At 38.5% G+C, this 17657-nt stretch overlaps 1 pseudogene; it reads left to right on the top strand.

The window, feature by feature from the left end:
• Positions 1-17657, top strand: part of LOC149184592 (chaperone protein ClpB1-like) — a 98818-nt pseudogene that overhangs the window by 1446 nt on the left and 79715 nt on the right.

Genomic DNA, 17657 nt, shown 5'->3' with positions numbered 1-17657 from the left:
CATAGAATTCATGTTTGATTTCCTACAACTAATTTATTCAGGATGAATTAATTAATTATTTTACAAACAACTGCTAAGATCAAATTCGAATTTTACTTCTCAATTTTAGTTCAGGGACTAATTAAAATTGGAATCTATCCTGATATTCTATTTATAGCAATGCTATTTTTAACACTTCCATTTTTCATTCCTTGTTGCTATATCCAACGCTGGTACCTGAGATGCTATTTATAGCATTTCTTATTTCCATTTTCAACAGTCCCTCTCAACAAGAAAGGCATTCAACTCGAACCCAATCTTGAACCTTTGGAATGTTCTGCATGCAACACTTCTCCAAGTCTTGTTGCTCCAGCAACTCTAGAAACAAAAAATCTCCCAACTGACCTCCCTGTTGGGCTAGAAACATCCTCTGATGCTGAAGCTCCCTCTGCCGCTGACAAGTGCTCCCTCTGTGACCTCTGAGCTGCTGCAACACTCCATGCATCTCACACCGTTGCACACCTCTGTGCCATCCTACATTGGTGCAACACTCCTATGCCTCTCGCATTGTTGCAGCTTGCTAGCTCTGCACTGTCTTGGGATTCCTGCACTATAGCTCTCTCTGCTGCTCCATCCGCATTTGTCTCTACCCACTCAGCCAGTCCTGCTACTCCTCATCGGGGCTCCTGTAGTAAGGTCTAATCAAAGAGGTTGGGTACCTCAATGATCTTGCCCCTATTCTAGCCTTCTTGGGACTGTCACTCCACATTGCCCCACCTCCGACCTGGAGGTATGGATGCATGTGATCCTTCTACCCACTTGGCTCAAAATTTCCCCCTACTGGAGGTCTCTGCATGAGTGAATGCCTCCACTCGATCTCCTCTCGGCTTCTCCAGTTGTGGCTACTCCACAACCTCCTGAAGCTACTTCACCAATTGTGGCTCCTTCACAATTGTCTGAGACTTCTTCTGACGCTGCATGTTGAGAGGTAATGTACTCTCCCTCTCAACCACCAAGTCTCCAACAATTGCCTTACTCCTCAAGGCTTTGCATGCATCTTGAACCTCAAGAGCATATAGGTTCTTGACTCGTGAACCGATTTGCTTCACCTATCTTGTGGTGATGTGTCTAAGGAAAACCTTTCCCTTACTGAAGACTACATCATAGCCTTTGTCTTCCAGCATCACGATCGATACCAAGTTTTTCTTTAGTCCTGGTACATACTTCACATCTGTCAAGGTAATGCGAGCTCCATGCTCCCTCTGAAAAACCATTCTGCCTACTCCTGAGACACTATACTTTTCATCATTACCCATCGCTATGAGTATCTGGAGATCTTTCTCCTCCAAGGCGTTAAACAAACTCTTATTGCCGATCATGTGGGATGAAGCTCCACTATCAAGAAACCAACCACATCCAAACATGGATGAAACCATGCATGCGAAGAGGATGAAATCCAACTCGAACTGTGAGGCCAGTGCCTCACCTTCTGATCCTTCCTTGGATCCCTTCTTGGATTTCTTTCATGGATAATTTGTAGCAAAATGGCCTACCTCACGACAATGAAAGCATCGCACTTTCGATTTGTCAAAATTCTTCCCACCATAGGAAGAACTCGATTTGGGATGAGAATCCTTCTCCTTCCCTTTCTTTGCCTTACTCGCTAAGGCGCAGTTTTCTTCATCCTCCTTGGATGAAAAACCATCTCTGGTGCTTCTTCTTATCTCCTCCTGCATCAAATCCGACCAAAGTTGTTCCCAATTTGGAAATTTCTCTCTTCCATTTACCGAGTCTTGGTAGCTATGCTAGCTCTTAAGAAGACCGAGGAGTGCAAACCTCACCATGTCATCATCGGCTGTCATGATCCCTACACTTCCAAGCTCATCCCTGCAAGTGGTGAGCTTGTTCAAATATGTAGAGATCGTGTCGCCCTTTTCACACTTGATTTTCCAAAGCTTGTCTTTCAGCGTCAACTTCCTTTGATTGTTGTTGTTCTGATATAGATCTTTCAATGTTTTCCACATCGAAAACGGTGTTTCCTTCCCATGGAGGCTCGAGACAATGTGGTCTCGAACTCCCTCAAGGAGGATTCTCCTTGCTCTAGCCACACATTTCTTCCATTCCTCCAATTCTATAGCATTAGCTGTTGCCGGCTTGGGGACTTCTCGATCAATGATGTCCTTTAGATCATTGTCCTCTAATACTGCTTCCATGCAATCCTTCCAGGCTATATAATTCGAGCTGCCATCAAGAGCATACTCGAGTCTTAAACCGCTGAACGACATTGGTGAAATTGAGATGTGATAAGAAATCGATTTCTATAATCAGGAATTTGAAACTTCGAACTTCTCCCTTCTTTGTATACTATTCTTTGCTTTGATCACCTTTTCTCCGATACTATGTAGAAATTCCCACTGTAGATCACTTGATAATGCAATATACTAAAACAAAATACTAGATCTACTTCTACAATCAAATTTTACGGAAGCTTAATCAATTTGAGCTAGATCAATCAGAACACATATAACATAGAAGAAGAAATCATACACATGAAACACAAAAGAATACTCTGGGGAAAGCCTCAACTAAGAAACCCCGATCTCTGTATTATCATACAAGTGGAAAATAGTCCGGATTACACAAAGCATTAGCTCAGTAGCTATCCTGCTCTCAGTATAATCCCTTTGCTGCTCATAGACAGTCAAAGGCTTCTCACAAACCTTCTCCTCTGCCCTCCAAGCCTCCTATTTCCTTGCGCAGTTTCTCCTGGGGTCTAATGCTGCCACCTGTGTGAATTCACCTCTCGCACAACACATTAAACTCAATAATAACTGCGCAGTCGTGAAGAAGATAATTCCTTCTACATGGATGGGTTTCCTATATAGGAAAAAATCCTCCAACTGATAGTACACTGCCCCTTCCTCTAATCTCAACTGGATCTCTGACTGAACTGACATGCATGTGTTATTTATGAGAGAATATTCAATTATCTGAAGTGCAACAGTTACATGCATGCACGCATTAACTAACTGAACTCAAAATTAGTTCAACAAACTATTTGAACTAATCTAACCGGACTTAACTCAATTAACTGAGATAACTAATTACAACTCAAAGTACAACTCAGCGCGATCTCCTTTAATCAAGGGATAACTTCCTCAATCAATGGAGAAACTGTGACATGTCTTCACATAGACTTCATGTTTGATTTCCTACAACTAATTAACTCAAGATGAATTAATTAATTATTTTACAAACAGCTGCTAAGATCAAATTCAAATTTTACTTCTCAATTTTAGTTCAGGGACTAACTAAAATTGGAATCTATCCCGAAATGATATTTTTAGCACTTCCATTTTTCATTCCTTGTTGCTATATCCAACACTATTACATGAGATGCTATTTATAGCATTTCTTTTTGCCATTTTCAATAGGTGGAAGATGCACAGGGAAAAGTTGTTCTCTTTATTGACGAAATTCATTTGGTTCTGGGAGTTGGTAAGAGAACCCTATTTCTATGATTAAACATTTTGTTCAAGCAATAATCGTTGATGTTTGTTAGCCTAGCCTAGATTAAGAATCCTTCTAAGTGATTGGTTTTAGGCTTTGGTTGTGGAGTAATCAAGTAGGATTGAGTTTTGCTTTCAGGGCATATTGATGGGCCAATGGATGCCGCCATTTTATCCAAACCAATGCTTGCTCGGGGCTATTATGAAACCAGCTCAAGAAATAGATAGAAAAGATAGATCAACGCCTTAGAATTCAGCCTCTTCGAGGGGGCAACCTCCTTTACATTACTTGAATGAACAATTCTTGGATGATTCAAATGACAAAACCTCCTTTCTATACATAGGAGTATAAAGAGTCACAATATAACCCAGCCGACCTAACAATAATAATATAAAGCCACAAAAATAACAATAGAGGGATTCTATGGGGCACAGTAATAACAATATGGGGATAATAGGGGCACAACAATATTAATAAGGGGTACAACTACAATAGTAATGGGGTAATCACTAGTATTATAGGGACCCAACATGCCCCTCTCCTTAAAAAAAGTGTTGTCCTCAACGTTTGAAAATTTTTGGATGCTTCTGTATAAAATTCCCATCCTCCCATGTGGAATCTTCAGCGGATAAGTTCTTCCACTTGATAAGATACTCCGAAATTGATCGATTTTGTAGCTGTCGAGTTTTTGTTTCTGTGACTGCTTCCAGTTCCCATATAAGTTTTCCTTCCTCGTCAAGTTTTGGCAATATTGTTTGAACTGGGAGCTTGTCGCCTATAACCTTCTTTAAACATGAAACATGGAAAACTAGGTGCAATTGAGAAGCTGCAAGAAGCTCCAATTTGTATGCCATAGTACCAATCTTTTGCAACACCTTGTATGGACCATAATACTTTGGTGATAATTTATTATCCTTCTTAGCTTGCTTGAGGGACATTTTCTTATATGGTTGTAGCCGTAGGAATACCCAATCACCTACATCAAAACTTCTTTCGCTACGATGTTGATATGCCTGTTGTTTCATTCTATTCTGTGCCAACACGAAGTTATCCTTTAAGAGTTGGAGGACTTGTTGTTGATGTTCGTGTGATTTTCCACTGCTTGAACCTTAGAATTTTCTCTTAAATATGATGTGATGGATGGTGGCTGATACCCATAAAGTGCCATAAATGGGGTCATTTTTGTTGCTGTATGGAAGGAAGTGTTATACCACCATTCAGCTAGAGGCAACCATTTGACCCATTGTGTCTGTTTATTAGATACAAAGCAACGAAGATATCCTTCCAAACATTTGTTTACTATCTCAGTTTGCCCATCAGATTGAGGATGATAAGATGAGCTATGAGCTAACTGAATACCAAGACAAGAAAATAGTTATGTCCAAAAATTTCCAGTGAAAATGGGATCTATGTCACTTACAATAATCTTTGGGTTTCCATGTAGCTTTTGAATTGTTTCCATAAATGCAGTAGAAACTGTACTGGCTTTAAATGGATGTGATAATGCACAAAAGTGTGCATACTTGGTATGTCTGTCAACTACCACCATGATGACACTCTTTCCCTCAGACTTGGGTAAACCTGTGATAAAATCCATTGAAACCTCCTCCCAACATTGGCTTGGAATGGATAAAGGTTGTAATAGACCCAATGTCTTAATTCTTTCAACTTTATTTTGTTGGCAAACCAAACATTCCGCCACAAACTTTTGAATATCTGATTTAAGGCCATCCCAAAAAAATTCCTTCTTAACCCTGTGGTAATTTTTTAAAAATGCTGAGTGCCCTCCTAAGGGAGAAGTGTGCAATTCCATAAGAATATTTTGTTTTAGCTGTGAATTCTTACAGAGGTATAAGCGATCTTTGTACCATAATGAATCATTTTGCCAGCTAAATGTATCAGACATACTGGAATCTTGTTGTAACTTTTGAATAAGTGCCCACACTTCTTCGTCATTCTTTCATTCCTCCCTTGCTTCGTTTATCCAATCTAGTTGGATAATAGAAATGGCGCACAACAATGCTTCCACATCCTCATCCTTTCTTGAGAGTGCATCTACTACCACATTTTGCTTCCCTTTTTTGTAGATGATTTCAAAGTCATAACCCAACATCTTTGTGACCCACTTTTGTTGCTCTTCAGAGGATAATCTTTGTTCTAAGAAGTATTTAAGGCTATCATGATCCGTTTTTACCTTGAAGTGTCTTCCCATTAGGTAGGGTCGCCATTTTTTAAGTGCATGGAGTATTGCCAACATTTCCTTTTCATAAATAGCTTTGTGTAAAAACTTTCCCTTGATTAGACAACTTTCAAAAGCAATGGGTCTTTCATCCTGCATTAAAACAGCACCAATTCCATTTCCTGAAGCATCACATTCAACAATAAAGGTTTTTGTGAAGTCCGGTGTAGCTAAGACCGGTGCTTGGCACATTGCCTCTTTAAGATGTTCGAATGCATTTGTTGCTTCTGGAGTCCATGAAAATGCATCTTTCTTCAATAATGTTGTTAGAGGTGCTGCTATTCTCCCATAATTCTTAACAAACTTGCGATAATACCCTGTCAACCCGAGAAATCCTCACAGATGCTTTATGGATGTGGGAATTTTCCATTCCTTAATGGCTTTAATTTTGCTAGGGTCTACCTTAACTCCTTCATGAGATACAATATCACCTAGATATTCCACCTCTTGTACTCCAAAGAAACATTTGGATCTTTTTGCATATAATTGCTTCTCCTCCAATAGTTGTAGCACCCTGTCAACATGTTCAACATGATCCTTCCAAGACTCGTTGTAGATTAGTATATCATCAAAAAATACTAACACAAATTTTCTAAGGAATGGTTTGAAAATTGAATTCATCAAACCTTGAAATGTTGAAGGTGCATTGGTAAGGCCAAAAGGCATGACCAAAAATTCATAATGACCCTCATGAGTTCTAAATGCTGTTTTCAGAATGTCTTCAGTCTTCATCATGATTTGATGATATCCTGAACGAAGATCCAACTTAGTGAAGTAAATTGATCCATGCAATTCATCCAGTAATTCATCAATGACAGGAATGGGAAACTTATCTTTAATAGTGAGCTTGTTGAGCTCCCGATAATCTGGACACATGCGCCATGATCCATCCTTCTTGTGCACCAATACTACTAGAGCAAAGAAAGAACTTTGACTCGGTTGAATTATACCAGCCCCTAGCATTTCTGCAACCATACGTTCAATTTCACTCTTTTGGGCATAGGGATATCTGTACGGCCTGATGTTTGGAGGAACACTTCCTGGAATCAAATGAATAGCATGATCATGATCACGAATAGGTGGGAGACCTTTGGGAGTCTCAAATACCTTGGAATGATTGTCCAAGACTTTTTGGAGATATGGAGAAATAGATGATTCCAATGTGGAAACATCTAGAGAACATAATTGTGCAATTACACCTCTTTGTTCCTTTTTTAGAAGCTTTGTCATACCGTTAGAGCCGATTATCTTTCCCGATTTCCCTGCAATACCCCTTAATTCAACTTCCTTTCCTTCCACTAAAAATTTCATGAAAAGTTCTTGAAAATTAAAAACTATTGTACCCAAGGATTGTAGCCATTGGACTCCTAGTACAACATCAGCACCTCCCATTGGAATGGAAAGCATTGGGCTAGTCAATACATATTCTCCCATGGATAGCTTGATATTATGGCACTTTCTCGAGAAATTTATTGTTCCTCCATTTGCAACCATCACTTGACACTCTGGTGCTGGATATAAGAAGCAACTCAATTCTTTTGCTACCTTACAATGAATAAAATTGTGGGTACTTCCTGAATCAATCAACACTATTACCTTGTTCTTCTTGATTTGTCCTTCTATCTTGATGGATTGAGGAGTGGTAATTCCCACCAATGCATTACAAGATATGGTCAGATTCATTTCTTCTTTATCTAGGCTTTGTTCCTGGAGTATATCCTCTTCTTTTGACCTTTCTTGCTCCTTTTCTTCTTCCCCTTCACAATCTATGTAGAATAATTTCTTCTCAGCACACTTATGACCTTTAGTGTATTTGCTATCACAACTGTAACAAAGCCCTTTTGCTCTTTTTTCTTCCAATTGTTGTGGTGTCAACCTTATAGGTTGTGGAAGACTAGGGGCAACAACACTTCCATCTTTATAGTTGTGAGTGGTGTGCTTCCTGGTTGCTATAATTTTGCTTTCCATTTTTCTTGCTAACCTGAATGCCTTCTCTAATGAATCAGGTTCCCAAAGGCGAACATCATGTTGGATATTATCCTTTAAAGTCCCTATGAACACATCAATCCTATGCTCCTCTGGAATATTTTTTACCTTTATGTTCAATTTTTGGAACTCCTCAATGTGCTCCATTATTGAACCCTTTTGTTTGAGACTTATCAATTGGCTAAAAAAAGTGTTGCTTTTTGTATCCTCATAATGTGCTGTCAATTCTTCTGTAAAAATTGCCCAAGTGATAATTTATTTACGAGAGCAAAGCCATTGATACCATACAAACTGGTTTGGTTCCAAATATAAAGTTGCAATACATACCTTTTGTGTGTTTTGCACATTATTGAGATCAAAAAATTGCTCCATCTGTAATATCCATGTTGCGGGATCCTTGCCATCAAACTTCCTCATATCGATTTTTGGAATATGGTGGGTCTTCGATCCAACATTAGGGTCTATGGAATCATGATTAACATTTCTTTTGTTCTCATCATGAGTTTCCTTTACTACCCTTTCACCATTAGTGACCATTTCTTGTAGCAACTTATTCATATTTATCTTCAATTCTTCCATGTTTGTCTTCAAATCTGTCTTCCAATCGTCCATCTTAGCTTCCATGCCATTCATATTAGCTTCCACACCCTTTATCTTAGATTTCATGCCATTTATTTTAGCTTCTGTTAGCTTTTGTGAGACTGACATTTGTTGCACTTGGTCTTGTAATTTTGATATATCATGTAGCATTTCTTCCTCTTCTTCATGAGTCATGCTACTGCTTTCAGGTTGCTTACTAGGTGTTTGCATTTTCTTTCCTCTGGGCATTAGTTACCGATAACAATGCTCTACTATGCCCTTTGAATTCCTTCAAAATAATTTTTCAAACCAAGCTTAAACAAAAATTTAAAAAAATCTACACACCTTTTTTCACTTTGTAGGAGCTCGATATTGTCTCTGATGTATCTTTGTAATTTCTGATCATCCAATTCTAAAATTGCGACTTGTAGTATCCCTCTGTGTCCTCTTTGCAATGCCACCAGTCTGATCCCAATTGGATTCTCCAAGGAAGAGTTATGTCAAATCTCCCACAGTGACCTGATTATAGACTAGTTCAATAGAGCAAACTTATACGACGTTCCACGTGTCCTTGTTTCGACCTTTGGCTCTGAAAAAGATATGCAAGAACCTACATTCTGTTCTCTTTGTGTAGCTTCTCACAAAATTTCAATCCGATGCTCAAAGAGAAAGTTATGACAATTTTCCCCAGGTCACCTGTTTGGAATGTAATTCAGGAGTCTGCAAAAAGACCAACTTCTTCAAATCATATCTCCGCAAATATAGTGCAAAAAGCTCTAAAATTCAAACCCAAGATTCAGCGCGATGTCTTCTCAAATGGGTTTTTTTTCAGCTTCGAAAATGTCGTAGAAAAAAAGTTCTAGCGAAAATGCCACGATGACCTGTTTGGAGCAGCGAAACCCTAGAATCCAAAGCTCTGATACCAAATGTTATGAAACCAGCTCAAGAAATAGATAGAAAAGATAGATCAATACCTTAGAATTCAGCCTCTTCGAGGGGAAACCTCCTTTACATTACATAAATGAACAATTCTTGGATGATTCAAATGACAAAACCTCCTTTCTATATATAGGAGTATAAGGAGTCACAATATAACCCAGCCGACCTAACAATAATAATATAAAGCCACAAAAATAACAATAGAGGGATTCTATGGGGCACAGTAATAACAATACGGGGATAATAGGGGCACAATAATATTAATAAGGGGTGTAAATACAATAGTAATGGGGTAATCACTAGTATTATAGGGACCCAACAGGCGCCAACTTAAGTGCATTGGAGCAACTACTCTAGACGAGTACCGTAATTATGTAGAGAAAGATGCTGCATTCGAGCGACGATTCCAACAGGTGAGTGTTTAACCGAGTTATTAGAAGTATTCATTTCACTGTTTATACACTTTTTAGTGCTTCGCCCTAATAAATTTGTAGTTATTAATATTTTGGGGCAGGTGTATGTGGCTGAACCTAGTGTGGCAGAGACTATTAGTATGCTTTGTGGTTTAAAAATAAAGTATGAAGGTCATCATAGGGTGACGATAATGGACAGAGAAATTGTGGTTGCTGCCCAATTATCAAGTAGATATATCACTGGTAAGTTCATCTGGATAATATCTCCATTTTGATTTCTAGTTTATAATGTAACTAATTATATTAACATTCTTTGTGTTCGTATGAATATTTTATTGTTATGATAAGTTGAATTATATAAATCGTAAATAATATGTATTATATTTTTTTATTGATGAAAAATGTCAAGCTACCGGGGCTCGAGCTCCTATATGGACCATGATACCACAAATATTAATGGCTCGAGCTTCTATATGGACCATGATACTACAAATATGGGATGACAAGGGGGTTGTGGGGAAGCTATGTGTTGATTTTTGAATTTGAAAATATCAATGTTGAACATATTGTTTAATTATCAGAATTATCTTGATAATATCACCAAAACCCCAACCCTAACAATAATATTGGTCATATATATTGTGATAATTTTCCTTTTTAAATTATTGCGATATAATTTTTGGAAATTATTTATGCTATCATTTTTTTCCATCAGGCAAACAAGAGGAAATCTATTTTCTTCTTCACAGTTTTTAGTATTTTAAGGTTGGCAAGATTGCAACATTTCCACTGCATTATATCATATATGAGGGTATGGAATTGACATTTAATCAAGAGCACCAAGCCCTCTTTATAACTTAAAATTGGTGGCATTGATTGTTGAACTCGTCATGGCCCTAGTAAAAATGTACCCTTCAATCAAACAAAATTACCAATAGACAGGTTAATCTTTCTCTTATTTTAATGCTTAGAAGGTGATATTGATGATGATCCCAATATAAGTAGTTATTTTGATGTTATGTAGCTATATTTGTCAATGTTGTGATAAAGATTAAATTGACGAAGGTCCAAAATTAGAATAAATCGTAAAATCGGGAAAAAAATCGGCAAATACAAAAAAACAATTTTTTTTCAATTTTTTTAATATCTAAATCATCCATAATATAAAATGAATGCATTGACACATAAATATGAAAAGAAAACTAATATATCAAATGTCTAATATGTCTTGTGCTACATCACACATAACAATGAATCATGTCCTAAATACTAAGTCTCAAGTGTTGACTCAACCTCAAAATATCAACAAAAACTATAATAATGTATCTCATATCATGAGTCATAATATCATATATAATGAACTGAACCAAGTAACTAGTACTATTGAATTTCTCTGCCCCTCTTGCGAGAAAATATAACAACATTCCCTCTAGATAACGAAGGCCTTGGGGCTAGTAGTGGACTCTGTTGTGCTCTAGAAACTGAAGAACTAGGAGCTATAGGAGGTAGACCACGTCCTCTATGTTGAGAAATCTATAGGGAAAAAGTTAGGATGATTTCTCTTTTCTTGATAACTGCTTGTGATTTTACTTTTTCTTACTTATTAACTTCGTCATTTATTATCATGATTGTGTATCATCGAACAACTACCAGAACAAGAAGAACAAATGTACACAAGAACACAGAATGTAGGCTGCAAGCCAGGACCAAAACCTCTCCTCTTGAGAGGAAAACTCATAAATTGTGAAAATTTCATCTATTGCAACATTTGTAAAGTATTCTCCTAACTGTAAATTGAATTATGCAGTTTATTTGCTATGACAAACAATGAATAAAATCACAATTGCAATTTTCACCATAAAAATATTGCGGAAAATAAAATACTAGAAACTGAGAAATTCTAGCACACATATAAGAATTTTAGGTTAGTTTAACCAATTTTTGAATAGAATTTTGTATAGAATGTAAAATCTCCTCGAAATGAGGAAGCGGAGCACGCAACTAAGTAGGAGTCAAAGGGGCTTTAGCCCCTTTTATGGGTAAGTGATAGGTCGGTTTTGAGACTCACCCATAGGCCGTGGGCCATGGTATTGTAATAGAAAGACTATAAATATTTGAGTCATAGCAAGTCTAGAGATGGTAACTAAGATAGAAGATTATTGTTTTGGACAAGTGCTAAGGCGGGAAAGCTCTGTTCCTGTACTTAGCCGAAAAGGGAAGACTCCTGCAGCTGAGGGTGTAGAGACCTTGGCAAGTCTGCTGTTGAGTGCATGGGCCCCTGCAGCTGGGTGAGTAGGGTGGGAAAGTCTGTAATCTGAATGCTGAATTTAATAAAGACTGATTTTGGAACAAATATCTTGCATTTGTGTCTTATTTTTATTTCTATTTAAGTTTATGCTTTATTGCTTATTGATCTGTTTTTTATGGAATAAATTGTAATTGCTGCGCGGATGTGTTAAAACTTCAATATATATGCATGAGATAAGTAATAATCTGGTTTCACGAAGGTATTAGCCAAATCTGTATGATCTTTTTTCAACTTAGGTAGATTTGTGCGAAGGCGGATCTAGGGTTAGTATTTACTACGCGAAAGATGTCAATCTGCTTCTTTTAGGTCTGAAAACTCTGACTGTAGACCTTCATGAAGGTCTGAGAGTTGTTTTTGTAGAGTTACAGTAGTGGACCATAGAAAGATATTGATCTGCACGAAGGCGGATCTAAGCTATGAGGGCTTCAGATTACTTATCACATGGTCTTTGGATGCAGAAACCTGGTTCTAGCATCCCCCAATATTGCTTCAGGTGAGACTGCAACCTGCGCTATGCAGGTTGTTGCTGAAAGGGCCAACAATTAGGGTTTTGTTGGTTAGTGAGATTAACTCTAAACCCGGGTCAGGCCCCCTTAAGCCAACAAATGGTTCCGTTGTCGGGACCGGGATCTATCTAGGAGATGTGTGATAAATGGTTTTCCACCAAGAAATAGATTGAAAAGTGGATTGACTGAAACGTGCACATGTTCGCAACTCAAGAGAACAAGCGCCCTAAATTATCCAAGGAGCAGTGGTTGCAGAGATATTTATACACAAACGAAACCGACGTGTTCTTCTGTTTCTTCCCCGACGAACTACACGAGTGGTTGTCTAAATTGGTCGATAGTCAAGGGACGTGGAGGCTTGACGACCCTATAGTGTGGACTCCTGAACTGGTGCGACGTCTGGAGGCATCAGGAAGCAATATCGCGTGGGCTGTGGATCATTGGATTGATTGCACACTTGGAAGTTTTGTGACTGAGTTCACGATCGATAGAAATATCAGCTATAGCAAAGCGGAACGAAGGCTCTTTAAGGGACCGCGAGGTAAGTACTTGAAGTCATTAAAGACTTGGATTAAAATGTTGTTATGTGAAAAGAGGGTTATGCAATTACCTTGATGTTTGGGGCTACGTGAAGTGGGAGATTCTTTAGAAGAAACGAAGGAACAAGCTCAGAGTACAGTTCGCTCATTGAATCCCCTTCAAGTGACGACGAAGGGACAATGCTGACTACACCGCGAAGTACAGTTCAATTAATTAGATAGGGTGTTCCGAGGATACCTCATTCATCCACTCCATCTCCACCTCCACCTCCACCTCATACGCCTACACCTTCACCTTGTCCACCTCCACTACCACCATTCAACATGGCGAACGCGATGAAGATGCCGATTTTTAAAGGAGTAGGGAGCGAAGATCCCGAACAGTTTTGGTTTGTTACAGGAGCTGTATGGACGACACAGCAAATTACGGATGATAGCATCAAGAAAGCGCAGTTGGTCACAACCTTACAAGATCGAGCATTAACATGGTACATCAAGTATTGCACTGATAACCCCACCGCGACGTTGGCAGAGACCCAACAAGCTCTAAACAAGGAGTTCAGAAAGCCTAAGTCAGAGGCGTAGTCGGTGACTGAGTTTAAAGAAATTTGACAAAAGGTAGATGAGACACCTTGGGATTTCGATCAAAGGTTGAAATGCTTGATCAGGCAAGCCAATATGGTGATTACAGATTCCCAGCATCGCGACTAGTATATAGCGTTGCTCTTGCCGCACTTGAGAGTGCCTCTATCACAACAAAAGATAGCAATGCAAGCTGAAGCCTTAGAGATTGCGATGAGGCTAAATGCCTCGCCCATACAGGATACAAATCTTGGAGTGCAACAGATTCACTCATAGCTGGAAAGCCTGCACTTGGAGTTGCAGAGCCTGAAGAAAGGAAAGGAAACCCAACCGGAGGTGCATGCTGAAGTCTGGTGTTTGAAGTGCAAGAGCCATGGACATGATAAGGACCATTGCCTAGTTTATAAGAACTATCTTATTGGGGGAGGGCCTGTTCCCCTGAAACCAGAGAATAATGTTGGGCCAAGCACAGGAGTTGCGCTGTGGTGCACTATCTGTCAGGTTACAGGACAACATGTGACTGATAATTGCCATTTACTACAGAAGTTTGTACAGACCCCTCAGCAGTTGTTTTGCAATTTCTGTAAATCTGTGGGACATGATGAACACCATTGTAGGAGTTATGAACTGATGATGGAAAGAACTCCTACTTACCGAATGCAGGCAGAGAATCGACCTCAGGATCAGGTGCAAGAGCAACGCACAGAGGATTCTAGGGCTGAGGACGAGGAAGAGGGGGTGAAACTAGTTGAGTACATGGGCAGGTAATTTGCTATAACTATGGCGAAGCAGGGCACTTTGCATGAGATTGCACAAACCCCACAAATCTGCCATGTCAGTATTGTCAACAGTCTGACCATGTGATAGAGGAATGTTCGGTCCTTGTGGCAAAGATGCAAGAAAAGAAGACACAGCCCCAACAACCTACGCAAAACATCTAGATGATGAGAGCAGAGCACCGTGAAGAAGATCAGAGCATAAATATAGTAATAAGGAGTGGTATGGCCACTAGTACAGATAAGGGCAAGCAACCTGAGGCTAACAAATGGGTGCACAAGGTTGCTGATGTTAGGTCCCCCTTATTATATCATTGTGCCCATGTAGTCCCCATATTGTTATTATTGTGCCCCATAGAAGCCCACTATTGTTATTATTGTGCAGTTACATTATTATTTTTATGTCCGCCTTGATTGTATTATGACCCCTTAGACTCCTATATATAGAAAGGAGGTATTTTAATTTGTGTCATCCAAGAATTGTTCATTTGTGTAATGTAAAGGATGTTTCCCCCTCGAAGAGGCTTATTTCTTAGGCGTTGATCTATCTTTTCTATCTTTTTGTGAGTTGGTTTCATAACATTTGGTATTAGAGCATTGGATTCTAGGGTTTTGCTGCTCCAAACAGGTTATTGTGGCATTTTCGCTATAACTTTGTTTTCTGTGCTGTTTCAGAAGCTAAAAAAACCCCATTTGAGTTGAACACTCGTTGAACCTCTGGTCTGAATTTCAGACCTTGTCTCGCTATATTTTCAGATATGATATGAGGAAGTTAGGGTTTTTGAAAGCTCTAGAATTCCATCTCAAATAGGTCATTGTGGAATTTTTTCTATAATTTTTTTTCTGCGAAGGTTTAGACTCTGAAATTAAAACCCATTTGATTAGCAATCTTGGTAAAGCTCAGACCCAAATTTCAGGTCCTATTTCACAATAGTTTCGGAGATACAATCCAAGACATTTAGGGTTTCTGCAGGCTCCCGAATTACATCCCAAACAGGTGACCTTGGGATACTTGTCATAACTCTCTCTCTGAGCATCTGATTCAAATTTCGTAAAACATGACAAAATGTAGATAGACTATAGTTTGTTGGGTATCAGGTTCAGAACCTAAGGTCAAAACAGGGACTCATGGCACGTCGTACAAGGTCGCCCTACTGAACTAGTCTATAATTAGGTCATCACTGGAGATTGGGCATAACTCTTTATTCGGGAATCCAATTGTGATCAGACTTGTGGGGTTAGCAGGAGGACCCAGAGGGCTATCATAGGCCGAAATTTCAGAACTTAAAGATTCGAAATTACAGAGTTACAGTCATTTCAAGATCGAGCTCCTAAATTGAAGAAGTTTGATGGCAAGGATCCAGTAAATTGGATACTACATATGGAGCAATATTTTGATCTACATGAGGTGCAACTGTAACAAAAAGTACATATTGCATCTTTATATTTAGAACCAAATCAATTTTTATGATATAAAGGGCTTTGTTCTCATAAACCACTTGTCACGTGGTCAATTTTCACGGAGGAAATGATAGCACATTATGAGGATACAAAGAACAACACCTTTTTTAGCCAATTGATAAATCTCAAACAAAAGGGTTCAATGGCAGATCACATTGAGAACTTCCAAAAATTGAATATAAGGGTAAATGATATTCGAAAGAAGTAGAATATTGATGTCTTCATAGGGACTTTAAAGGATAACATTCAACATGAGGTTCGCCTTTGGGAACCTGATTCATTGAAGAAGGCATTCAGGGTGGAAAGAAAAATTGAAAGAAAAATTATGGAAACAAGAAATCCTACCACTCACAATTATAAAGATGGAACTGTTTTTTGCTCCTAGCCTTCCACAACCTACAAGGTTGACACCACAACAATTGGAGGAAAAAGGAGAAAACGAGCTTTGTTACAATTGTGATAGCAAATACACTAAAGGTTATAAGTGTGCTGAGAAGAAATTATTTTACATAGATTATGAAGAGGAGAAAGAAAAGGATCAAGAAACATCAAAAGAAGAGGATATACACCAGGAACCAACCCTAGAGAAAGAAGAAATGAATCCGACCATATCTTGTAAAGCATTAGCAAGAATTATCACTCCTCAAACTCTCAAGATAGAAGGACATATCGAGAAGAAAAAGGTTCAAGAAGTGAAAGATCACATCGAGAAAGAAGAAATGAATCCGACCATATCTTGTAATGCATTGGCCAGAATTACCACTCCTCAAACTATCAAGATAGAAGGACGTATCAAGAAGAAAAACGTTCAAGAAGTGAAAGATCACATCGAGCATCAAGAAATGAATCCAACCATATCTTGTAATGCATTGGAAGAAATTACCACTCCTCAAACTCTCAAGATAGAAGGATATATTAAGAAGAAAAAGGTTGAAGCAGTGAAAGATCATATCGAGCATCAACAACAAGTTCTTCAACTTTTAAAGGATAATGCCACTTTGGTGTAGAATCGAGTGAAACAACAGGCATATCAACATCACAGTGAAAAAAGTTTTGATGTAGGTGATTGAGTATTTTTATGGCTACATTTCAAGCAAGCTATTTATGAGAAGGAAATGTTGGCAATACTACATGCACTTAAGAAATGGTGACCTTACCTAATGGGAAAACACTTCAAGGTAAAAATGGATCATGATAGTCTTAAATACTTTTAGAACAAAGATTACTTTTAGAAGAACAGGAAAAACGGGTCACAAATATGTTGGGTTATGACTTTGAAATCATCCACAAAAAAGGGAAGCAAAATGTTGTTGCAGATGCACTCTCAAGAAAGGATGAGGATGTGGAAGCATTGTTTTGTGCTATTTCTATTATCCAACCAGATTGGATAAATGAAGCAAGGGATGAATGGAAGAAGGATGAAGAAATATGGCCACTCATTCAAAAGTTGCAGAAGATCCCAGTTCAAACAATATTTCCAGAACTTGACGAGAAAGGAAAAATCATATTGGAACCTGGAGTAGTCACAGAAACAAGAACCCGACAGCTACGAAATCGATCAATTTCAGAGTATCTCATCAAGGGGAAGAACTTACCAGCTGAAGATTCCACATGGGAGGACAAGAATTTTATATAGAAGCATCCAAAACTACTCAAGCATTGATGACAACACTTTTAGAAAGAGAGGGGCATGTTAGGTCCCTATACTACTAGTGTAACCCCTTATTATTATTAGTGCAACCCCCTTATTATATTGTTGTCCCCATGTAGTCCCCATATTGTTATTATTGTGCCCCATAGAAGCCAACTATTGTTATTATTGTGCAGTTACATTATTATT

Source organism: Pinus tabuliformis, chromosome 3_2 (assembly GCF_031772625.1).
Source record: "Pinus tabuliformis cultivar Carrire ecotype Pingquan chromosome 3_2, CPIR1, whole genome shotgun sequence".
NCBI classification, from domain to species: Eukaryota; Viridiplantae; Streptophyta; class Pinopsida; order Pinales; family Pinaceae; genus Pinus; species Pinus tabuliformis.
This window is presented reverse-complemented; position numbering and strand designations above follow the sequence as displayed.